The 10,896-nt window shown below is 31.1% G+C and overlaps 1 long non-coding RNA gene across 1 annotated transcript; it reads left to right on the forward strand.

Annotated features, from left to right (window-relative positions):
• Positions 1 to 1,014: 1,014 nt before the first annotated feature.
• On the forward strand, positions 1,015 to 5,278 carry LOC131858795 (uncharacterized). The gene is made up of 3 exons (XR_009359078.1): positions 1,015 to 1,209; positions 4,866 to 5,084; positions 5,171 to 5,278. It is a non-coding gene; the product is annotated as an uncharacterized LOC131858795 (long non-coding RNA).
• Positions 5,279 to 10,896: the final 5,618 nt, after the last annotated feature.

Here is a 10,896-nt window from a genome sequence, read left to right on the forward strand (position 1 = left end):
CATAAGCTTTGACAAGTTTAAATTCTTTAGTAGATTTAAAATTCATTTGACAATTGGATTAATTTATTAATTACTTTCTTTTCTTTGATGTTGCAGGGTAAATGTAAATGTGTTTAATGGAAAGTGGGATCCACCATGTGAAGTGGAAAGTGGGCTCCACCATACCAAAATCAAGGGAATATTTATTTTTATTAAGTTTTAATTTATTTTAAAATTTGATAAAAATTTTTAATAATGATTTAAATATTTTTATAATATTGCTTTTATTTAATTTAACAAATTTAAATTATTTTATTTGAAAATTTACAATGAAATTAACTTTTGCTTTAAATTGTGAATTTATAAATTGGCACATTTTAGGAAACAAATTAATTATTTTATTGTTTTAATGTACAGATTTAAAATGGTTTTAATTTGCAAATCAAAAGGCACCCAAAGTAGAACTCAAAGTGGAACCTACCACACGCAAACTGGAGATGAAGTGGGAAACTTGCTAAGAAGGAATTGCAATGCATGATGGACTCAATATCAAAATTGGAAAGCTCTTGTTTTATTAAAAAACTTTGCATGGATAACTGGAGCTGATTTTGGAGCTGCAAAGGGAAACTTGGTGTTTGTATGCACAAATTGGGAGTTGATATTTAGTTTCCAAAGAAGAGATTTTTGGGAGAAATATCTATAAATTGAAGCTGAATATAGACCTTGTCCCATAGCTTTGTTTTGAAGACATGTTTTTCATGTTCTAGAGAAAGCCAGTGTTTGGCACCGTCATGATTGGAGCTCGAGATCGCCATACATATTGAAGAAAATTAAATTCCAATTGAAAGAAAATTAATCTGATAGATCTTCATGCATTTAAGGAAGGCAAATCTTGTGCTGCTTAATCTAGAAGAGGTTGGACAAATTCTATATACATTTTTTATTTAGTGGACAATACAAATTTAATAATGCTTTTCAACATTTGTACAAAATATTTTTCCTTTCTTAAATGCTTTTGACATGCAGGTTATCCCGGTGATACAAATCCATTCTCTGGACGGCCGATTCTCATGGAGATCAAATATCTCACGTCACTTCAAATATTTTCAACATTCAATGTTGGGCTTTCTTGGGGACGATCCAATGTTGAGCTTGCAGATTCTGAGGATTTTGCACAATAATCTCAGCGGAGAAATCTTGATCTCCTTCAACGGCCCCAATAGTCTCCAGGTGAGGATATAAGATTCCAACAAAATTTAGTTTTATTTTGCAGAGATTTTTAAGGAATTTAAAAATGTTTGTAGAACTGTGCTTTAGAAAGATTTTATTATTTTAGGTTGGAACATTTACCGAACTTCTACAATCTTGTATTATATAGGAATTATATGCATTTATTTGAAATAAATTAGCAAAAATATTATAGGAACTTTTGGTCTACAATTTTCTGTTAACCATGCAACATTCAAACCCTCAACGATTTCAAAATCCTGCCTTCAATTAAGTGATTTATTGCACGTCTTATTAGTATAGGATAAAACAGTTTTTTTGGTAGGTGTCTTTAGAATAAACATTGTTTTTAAATCATATATAACTTCTATAGAATAAACATTGTTCTTAATTCATATATAACTTCTATTGCAATGCAAATTTAAATTTCTAAATTAATTAATCAGTGGTTTGTAAATAAGGATGAAGAATTATTGTGAAGTTATTACTTATATCAGTTGTCTAAGTTATTCTTCTTCCACTAAATGAAACTATAGCAATTATCTATCACTCAAAGTAGTTCAGAAATGACCATTTGTATTGATGTAAATATTAGAATTGTTCAAGGATTCAAGCATTGGGGGTTAATTTTAATGGCGAAAAATCTCAAGTGCAAGAAGGTTTGTATAAATCCCTATTATGATCATTAATTAAATGATAGAAGTCATGGTTAGTCATCTCCTTGTACTTAAGAAAAAATTAGGGGGATGGGAAGGAGGGGGATGGGCTACTTTGATTAACTCTTTTCCATCTAACATATATTATATTAGTATAGGGGTAATGATGAATATGGGGAAACAACATATATTATATTAGTTTAGGGGTAACGATGAACACAAGGAAACAATCTTTTAAATGAAAATTAGCTTCTAGACTTAAGCATGTTAGGGCACAGGTCTCATATCTAGGGTTTGATGACCATAAATCCATATATAGTATCCCTAATGGAAACACCACTTAGAAGGATTTCTCTTGTGATGTTTCTTAAACCATGAGACATCAACCTAATTAGGATTACCTTCATTGTAGGAAGACAAACTAGACTTTTTCAAACCTAATCTCATCTACTCTCTCCATGCCTTATCAGAGGCTTGGAGGTAGTGAAATTCCATAGGCAATGACACAAAGTATGCATAATAGAATGCCATTAAATCATAACATGAAGAAGTTAGGTTCTCCAAAAAATGATTTTTGGTTTCGTATGGTGCCCACACTCTCTTAACCCCATATCCTACATATATATTCATATTCCTTTCAAATTGCTTCTAACTCTTTTTAAAAAGGTCAATTCTAATGATTGGATTTTACTTTTGTAACTGATCCTATGAAATTATTATACTTCAAAATCATTGTGCTCCCGATGTCATAAAATTGTATATTCAATTTCAATGGTGAATGATCAAGTCCAATTCAACAAGAATGTGGTGGTTGAATTCTAGATGTTGACGATCCATCTAAAAGTTTTAGACTACCCATTAAATAGATTGTATGAGATTTCACTCATCTTGTAGTCATATTTCATGATCTCCACTTTTCAATAAAATTCATGTAAGAAACTGGCAAGCAAAACAAAATATTGTATGTATAAGTTTTCTCTCCAAAATTAATGGTTGGTTATTTATGCATTTCCACATGACTATATGTTCTAAGGATTATCTAGGATTTCAACTCTTATAAGTCCAAATTGTTAGATGATTGATACACTTTCAAAATTGCATTTCCCTATCCTTGAAGTTGATTGTTTCCTTTAGAAGAGTAATCACAAATTTTGGGACCCAACCAATACCATAAGATCTCTTGGACCCAATGTTCATCATGATTTGTTTCTTAGTTGTTGCAAGCTTTGAGAAGTTGGAAAAAACTTTGAAAAGTAAAATTAGATGCCAATGTACTATTCTACCATGCATTGTTTGTGTAATAGAATTAGATACCTTTCTAGAGATTAATCTCCTTAGATATGTATATTTCAATAAAGGATCAAAGATGAACACGTGTTTTTAATTGTAAGGTGAAATAGACAATTCAAATGAAATGTAATGGAATCATTGGTGGCTATTAGATGTGAAAGAAAACTCAACAAAACAAACATTTGAAAATTTTATTTCTTTTGACTGTAGCAATATGAGTCCCACATATGAGAATGCTTCTACATCATTCTTAGTATTAATATTCTTTGCGTCTATAAGATCTACTTCATTGGGAAACCTGTTTACCAAGTATTCCACATCCATTTATGACATTTCGATTATTTTCTCAAAAGGACACTTTTGAGTAATTAAAATTCTTTGGTGATATTGATTCTATCCATTTTCTCCACATCTTTGGTACATGTTCATCAATTTCAACATTGTTTTGGATAGTCACTTTCTTCGAATACATTTGTGGGTTCTAATTTATTTATGACGTCTTTGCACATAAGCATAGATTTCCCTAAATTAGACATACATTCTTATATTTCTTCCCTCATTTCTTTGAGGAATGAAAAGATATCTTGTATATACCTTATCCTTTCTTCCTTCTAAGAAATAAATGTTGTGTAGTGATTCTTGATCATCTTTCAACCATGAAAATTTAAATGTGAAATAAACCTGCTATCTCATTTCTGCAGCTTCACAAAAGACTTTAAATTGCAGCAAATTTTCAAATAATAAAAAATACCTCTGTCTTCCCAGATTTATCTGTCCTTTCTTTCTTCTAAAACACATTCATTATGCATTTTTTTATCATTCGAACTGCAAGTCAATCTTCATTCAAACATATAGGCACATGAAATAATGCTGCTCTTGATACCATGTTAAAAATAGTAGAGCAAGAAATATATTAGAAATATTAAATCATATCTGCACAAAAAATGAAATGATATTTTGATATTTTGATTAATTTTACATTTTAAATAAACGGTTTACAAAGTTTTTATTTCTCTAACAAACTAATCTATGGGAATGCAACTTTCCAATTAATTATTTATTAAATCTAATCTCAAATCACTGAAATAATTTTATTACAAATGCAAACCTTAATTTTTCCTGATACAACATATCAGGATGTGACTGAATCCTTGAAATTGGTGTCCATTTGGTGTCCATTACTGCCTGTTGTGAGCACAAAAATTTAGAGAACAGATTAAAATGTAAACACAGATTAAAAAACATACTACAAAATGGAACAATGATACAAAGAGAGATATTGTAGGATGCTAAAACCATGACTAAATCAAACCAAAGATGTCAACAGCAGCTTTTGGGAGCAACTAACATATGACTGAAGATTTAATTATGTTCTTATAGCCAAGATAATAATTATTTTCTGACAGGTCAATTTAAGATATTTAACATTGATAGTGACCATGCGGCATGCTTACAATAGAGCATTATGACTACTAAAACATAAAGAGCTGCTAAATTAAAAACCCATGTGTACAAAAGGAACAATTAATACACAAGTTAGAAGGTAGTATTTAGCTGAGGATGTTTACCATATTTGCGTATCAATATTTCAGAACTAATGCATTGGCATGAACATAGTATTTAGCTGAGGATGTTTACCTTATGAAACTTGAAAGTATTTTCTTCAAGGCGATTTCATTGTGTAGCTTCTAAGCTTATTTTCAAAGCGTTTAGATAAATTTGTAGGAGAACATGGCAACTTCGGGTAGTCTACTGAGCACAATGGAACCGATGCTGGAGTTGTTGAAGAAGCAAGAACAAGAAGACAAGCCTAATGATTTCCTTGCGCCTTTGCCTCTTCGATCCTTGTCAAAGGGTTGGATCCCCTCCAAATAAAGAAGGAGATTTTATGCCTCTTCTGCACATAACAACATCGTCAATGAAGTTTGTGAGGTATTTTTTTTAACTTTTTGCTATGGCTATGAGAATCTTCAATGCAATGAAGTATTTTTTAACTTTTGCTATGGCTATGTTGACAGATTAATAGGATTGGAGAATTTTCAACAACTCTTCATGGGATCATTTTAATTCAGAATGCCTTTCAAAGCCAAAATATAGATATGTGTGAGCCAATTTAAGAAGCTAAGGTGTACCATTTTCTTGCAAACATGTATGTGGTATTTTGCACCATCATTGTTGTTTTGTTAGGTTTCTATATTTTGCAACAATTTTAATTTCACTTATTCAACTTCTATTTTGTTTTCACTTATTCAGCTTTGTTTATTTATAGCAGTGAGGTTAAAGATGCGAGAAAGGAATACAAAGAATTAATGTTCTCACAATTTTTTCTATCAATTCTATAGGAATTCCTCTCTTTCAATTTGAAGTATTCTTTTCTAGCCATCTTTGACCTCACCAATGTAGGCAAACAAAGTTGAATAAGTGAAATCAGAATTGTTGCAAAACATGAAAACCTAACAAAACATGATGGCAAAATACCACATACATTCTTTTTTCACAATCTTCTACTTCTTTGTTTTTACCAATAGTTAAGAAATAGAAGAATTGGTAAATGATATTAATGATTTTGTGATAGCATCATATTCAATCTTCTTGTTGTTGAAAGAATATTAGGTTTGTAATAAAGTGCTTGCATTTGTATCTATAAAAATAAGGTTAGGCATAGAAATTATCTATCAAATTATAAGTACGATGTATTTCTATCATAAAGAAAACATCATAATTAAATATTTTCTAAATATAGAAGATGTTGAAAACTGTGATGACTTATGTAGGTATTTATGCATTTTTTCATTATAGAAACACATTATATGGTGATACTTCATAGAAATTTAAATATAATATTGTCCTACAATATCACTTAGAAGTTGGATGAGTTTTAGAATAATAATCTTTGATGTCTAATTGCTATATTCTTCTTATCTCTTGTTGAAGATAAAGAAGCATGTAATGTCCCCATTCTTTTGATAGACCAATGTCAGTCCAATTCTAGCCACCCTCATCCCCTAGACTAGAATTAACCAATTAATAAAGAGGATAAATAAATAATTGATGACTTATCCCAAAAAAGCTAATGTTTGGAGATCAAATATTATAACTCATCGATATAACTTAAATTGAGGCCATTTTAAGTTATTAAGTTGTTTATCCTAGGTGAATCATTATGGGGGGTCAATTTAATAATTAACACAATATCCAATATTGTGCATAAGTCATTTAAGGAGGCTTCTAGATGGATCGATGCCTTTTGATGAAGCTAGTATTTAAGGAGAGATGGATGTGTAAGAGGCTCATTATGTTATGTCTTCTCTTATTGATTTATGAGCTCTGTAAGCAGCATATATAGGACGGAAACCCTGTCATCTGCAACCTGGATGAAACCCCAGGTTTGATTGGTCAGAAGCAATACTATCGCCGTGACAGAAAGACTCCTGCCACGTGTTGCAGGACTTCAAGCTCAATCTACAACCAACAATTCTTCTATCCCGTATCGTGTCATTCATTTGTTTAATACAAGGGTGTTGTCCCTCTGCAAATATTTACTTATTAAAAAATAAATGAATTATTGTGTCATTCATAAGAGTTTGGATGCCATACATAGATAAGGTGATATTTAAATCAACATCATATAGGCATGGCGCTCCTATTAGTTAATTTGATATGGTATGTCTAAAATAGTGTTAACCAGAAGATGTGTTCAGAAATAATGATAGCTGCAATAATATAAAAAAAACTCATTCTATGAAATTGTTCTTATCATAATAAGTATTTCTGGGTATTACAAATGTGTTGTTTGCTATAAATTATTAAACCAAATCAAATAAAACATTTGTCCTTTGAAAATTTCAAGTAAGAATATTTCAAAGCATGTCTTAAGGAAGGCATGAAAGAAAAAAATGGAGAGATTGCAGTTCTTGGTGATGTTGTAGAAGTTAAATGTCCTTTCCATGGCATGAGGATGATGGAGAGCATGGAGAAGTCATGTATAAATAATTTGGTTACAAAGAAAGAGATAGAAAAGGAAAAAAAGATTGTATATGTTGCAATGGAGGATGCTAGGAAGGTGTATGTTGAGATAGTGAGTGTAGAAGAGGTTGCATAATATATTTGGAGGAGGTCAAATGATGTTTGAATAGATTCCACATGGAAAAAGATTGAAAAAAAAATATAATTGATGAGGTAGGGTTATGGTGGAGCTAATTCCACATCTAGGGAGAAGAGTGTAGAGAAAAGTTGTTAGAGAAATAGGATGCTTGTTCTGGCTAGGTGTTGGAAGATGAGTAAGAAGAAATAGTTGGACATACCTACTATAGTGATGGATTTTGTTAGAGTTAATTTACAACTTGAAAGGATGGTTCTACCATCTAACTCCATTTTGTGAGATCTAGCTCATAAATTTTTTCTCCTTTAGGTGTCTAATGTAGCTGTATCCAATGGTGTAGGAAAATCCTACATCATCCAAAAATATTTCTATTTTAATATTCTATTAAGGTTGGGTATTTAAAAATAAATACAAACATCTATAGATACATGGATACCACTATATGGATTAGGATTAGCCTTGCTTGTGTAAAGTTTATTGTCATGTATGAATTTTATTGTGCGATGAAGAGTAATGAGACTGCTTGCATAATATGAATCCATGGTTTACCTAGGATAATATTGTATGTGAGAGTATCAAGCATGACATAAATAGGAATGGGTACAATCATGGGTCCTACTATAATAGGTAACGTGATTGTACCTAATGACTATGTACCAAAAATATCAAAGCCACTTGATGTGATATAAAAAGTCTATGCTACAAACATTAAGACCTAATACATTATCAATCAAGGTGTGCTTTATCTTATGTTCATTAATGCTTGGTATGATCATGATGGGATCATGTTGATTCTAAATTTTTTAAAAGGTAATTCATGTTGTTTGAACATAATATCCACCTTTGTTTCATACATACAATCAAATAAGACTACTAAATCATTTGATCTACTAGAAGGGGAGACAACAACATTTTGTAAGGCTTCTTGCATCAACAAGTGGTATGTAGGTGAGTTTGAATCAAATCCCAAAGGGATGTGTTACATAGAATATCACAAAGATTCTAAAAAATATCACACTCCTTACCAGCACATTGGTGCAAAAAACTCTTTCTAACACTAATCAAGTGTGGGGATTATGCAAAGATTCTTAAAAGTCAAACTCTTATAGAATAAGAAATACATATAGAAGAAGATATACAACAAGAAAATAGATAAACAATAAACACAAGATACATCATGGAGAAAACCCTTTAGGGAGAAAGACCCAACATTCCAAAAGCTACTCAATATACTATTCATAAATGAATAGTATTGTAGACACCCAAAAATGGTCAACGCTTGCAAGGTCATACTTTAACAATTGTGCATTGCCTCATTTTAGGTTTTTGCGTCGCATTAACATTTCTCCTATGTCACGCATTTGGTCTTTATCATTTGCGAACATCGAGTCATTCTTCTATATTCTTCAATCATCTCATCCTTGAATTTGGTCTTGTCGACAACAATATTCAGTCATGATTTTGATCGATTTTACCCTGTCGCATCAATGTGCATATTCATTTGTCATCATTTTGGACATCGTCAATCCTAATTAGGGTTTTGTCCTCCTATCAATCTTATCATTTTGGACATCGTCAATCCTAATTAGGGTTTTGTCCTGTTTTCAATCTTATCATTTGGCGACCGATTTATCAATCTTGTCGATTTATCATCAATCCTTCAATCTTGTCATTTTGCGATCGATTTGTCATCGATCGTGGTCATGTCTAATCTTGTCATCTTGCAATCTATTTTGTCAATTTTGTCATTTTTCAACCGATTTGTCATCGATCGTTATTTGTCTCAATTGGCGCATCTATCAATCAAATCATTTTGTCGCATTGGTCATTTATCAAATCAAAACATGATCAAGTCAATTATAGACCTAATTATCATCCTCGCATTTCTAATTCGTCTTCTAGGGTTTCATGATTCAATCATTTAACCTAATTTGTCATTTCTTCCTTTAGGATTAAATAAATTACTTATTTATCCTAAGTTTCCTTATTACAATTAAATCTTCATTTAATTGTCTAATTATTCCTCTTTGTGAATTGATTAATAAATGAAAAATTATTAATTAATTCACTAAATCCTAATTTCTAATTTCTTTCAATTTCTAATTTCCTATTTTCATTAATTCCTAATTTCCACCTATTTTCTAATTTTCTAATTCAAATTCCACCTAATTATCTTGTCTCTAGTTCTCCCTATTTGTGTGCTTCATGCGTCATACTCTTGACATAGCAATTTGTCATAGAGTTTTGTCTTGACATAGAAATGTGTCATAGAATTTGTCCAAAATTGTCATAAAATTCTTGACATAGAAATGTGTCATAGAATTTGTCATAAAATGTCATAGCAATTTGTCATAAAATCTGTCATAAGCCTCTTTGCATAGCAATTTGTCATAGATATGCTATTATTGATTTGAATTTCTATTCAAATCTCTTTCATACTAATTTGCTCATTTATCCAATTCTTCTATAAATTGGATGTTTTCTTCAATCAATTCCTGCATGAATCTCGAATTTTTACCGAACTTTCGTTTCTAGTACTCTTGAGCCTTTTTGCTTTCAATTGTGTGAGCACTTGTAGGTGAGATCCACAAAACTATTGAAGAGGAAAGAACAACAATGGAGCCGCATGGAAGAAGCATATGGTTTGCATAATTTTACTTTTGAATGCTTTGTTTCCATACCTCTATTGAATGTGCTTTGGAATTAGGTTCATTTGCATTGAGTATTCTTATGATTATGTTATCATGTCTTGTGTTTTGTTTTGATCTACTTATCTTTTGATGAATCCTAATTTCTTACGCTACAAGTATAATACAATATACTTGTAGAGAAAGCTTCTAACAAGAGTATCACCTACCAAAGATGTAGAGGTACTCAATAGTTGTAAGACTTTTACACACAACCTCCATCTCATGCACCTAATATATAGGAGATACAATACATAAAAATATTAAAGAGTATTACAAAACCATGAACTACAACTACCAAAAAGGTGACACCTAACAAATTTCCAATCCATGATGCCGTATGATGTGTCAAAAAAAACACCAACATGTGTAACCCCCTTTCACAACTCATTTTAGTGTCCAATTTTTTTTTATATCTTATTTCAGGAGACCCAACTTTTGGAGGCCATAACTTTTGAATCGGGCGTTTGATCGACAAATTGTTAGAAGCACTGGAAAGCTCATGAAGCATTCTATCAAGATATAATGAGATATTCTAGTTATGACAAATTTGGGTTGTTTTGTAGCCTCTAAAGACTTCAAAATTGTCTTTAAAACTTTCATTCACAACTTTCAAAAATGAAAACTTTAATTTACTCAAATCCAGAAATGTTATTGTAATAGTAATCTACAGGTATGCTTATTTAGCCAATTTTTAACTTTGGGGAAAATTTTGAATTAATTTATGTTCAAATATAAACTTACTATAAATAGTAAACTTATGTAAATGCAAGGTTGAGATGCCATTTTCCTAACATTCTCCCACTTGTCGAACACTTTGCAAGAGCAAAGGGAGTATCTACACCTTAGTTTAATTGCTAGGGGCCATGGGACCCATAGACTCTAAACACCATCTAAAATTCTTTGTGCTCACAATTTTGTCAATGCATCCAAAACATTCATCAAATTGTCAACT

Source organism: Cryptomeria japonica, chromosome 10, assembly GCF_030272615.1.
Source record: "Cryptomeria japonica chromosome 10, Sugi_1.0, whole genome shotgun sequence".
Lineage (NCBI taxonomy): Eukaryota > Viridiplantae > Streptophyta > Pinopsida > Cupressales > Cupressaceae > Cryptomeria > Cryptomeria japonica.